The sequence below is a fragment of the Corvus brachyrhynchos genome, unplaced genomic scaffold (assembly GCF_000691975.1).
Source record: "Corvus brachyrhynchos isolate BGI_N302 unplaced genomic scaffold, ASM69197v1 scaffold342, whole genome shotgun sequence".
In the NCBI taxonomy this organism is placed as follows: domain Eukaryota; kingdom Metazoa; phylum Chordata; class Aves; order Passeriformes; family Corvidae; genus Corvus; species Corvus brachyrhynchos.
In genome coordinates, this window is record NW_008236630.1 from 42,325 (window position 1) to 43,812 (window position 1,488).

Below are 1,488 nucleotides of genomic sequence, written 5' to 3' on the forward strand. Positions count from 1 at the left end.
GTACAAGAAGGCGCTGAAGCCCTAATAGCGCTTGGACGACAACTCCCATCGGCCCCCGCGGCGTGAATTCCCCACTTTCCCCTTTTCCCCCCCAAATTTCGCCTTTCCCCCCGCCCAAATTCCACTTTTTTCCCCTACCAAATCCCACCAGCTCCACCCGCCCCCCCTCAGCACCAGCTGAGACACCACCCAACAAAAAACAGCACACAAGCAGCTCGGTTTTTTCATTTTTTCCTTTTTTTTTTTAAAAAAAAAAGCTTTTCGTATTTTTTTTTCCATTTTTGTGGTTTTTTTTTTAAAGGCTGGGCAAGAGGTAGGATAGAAAAGGGCGTTTTTGGCCTCTGATAGGTCAGGTTTGGGAGCTCTTCTCACCTTCACTCCCTTGTGAAACACACCTGGGCTACTGAGGGAATTTCACACAATGGATTAAAAACTTTATATTCCAAGAGAAAGCTCACATTCACAAAAAAAACTAAAAAAAAAAAAAAAGAGGAAGATTTGAGGCATAAATCCCATCCAAAGCCTCCGTGTCCTACCTTTAAATAAGGAAACGTACAAAAGTGGCCAAGGGTTGTGCAAAAAACTCTTCAATTTGCTCGAATATTTTACAGAATCAGTACAGGAAAATGTAGAAATCAGTAAAAAATAAAAATAAAAATTAAAAAAACAAATCAAACCCGACAACAACAACCTCCTGGAGGGCTTTGTCACGTTCTAGCAACAGGAATTTTGCTGTCCCAGGGTGGCAATCTTGGCTCACGTGGGGAGCTGGGCACTTTCAGGTCCCTTTTTTTTTTAAAATTTCTTTTTTTTTTTCTTTTTCTTTCCCCAGCATAAGGCAAAACCGACCCTGAAAAACACACTGAGATCCACAAAAAGGATGTAAACGAAGGATTTATCTTCCCAAAAAACCTTTTCCCTTCCCCCCCCCCCCCCGGTGGAACAAAAGCCGGAGGGATTCTCCAAGAGGCTCCTTAAAAACAGAGGGTGGGAGGCTGGAAGCAGCTCCAGGATTCCCACACTTTTGGCTTCTTTTTGGGGTTTTTTTCTTTTTTTTTTTGTGTTTTTGTTGTTTTTTTTTCCCCAGCTGTTTCTGGTTTCTCCGAGGGAAAAAAAAATCCCCTCCAAAAAAAAAAAAAATTTATTAAAAACTAAAATTAACCCCCCCCCCCCGAGGATGACTTTGTGCAATTCCTGCCCCGATTCTCAGCTAAGGCAGCGAAGTCCCTGCATTCGTGTTTCCAAAAACATGAAAAAAAAACCAAACCAAACCCCAAAGATTTAAGAAACAGAAAAAATAAAATAAAATAAAATAAAAATTAAAAAAAAAATAAAATAAAATAACAACAAAAAAATTAAAATCCCTGCATTCGTGTTTCCAAAAACATGAAAAAAAAACCAAACCAAACCCCATGGATTTAAGAAACAGAAAAAATAAAATAAAATAAAATAAAAATTAAATAAAATAAAATAAAATAACAACAAAAA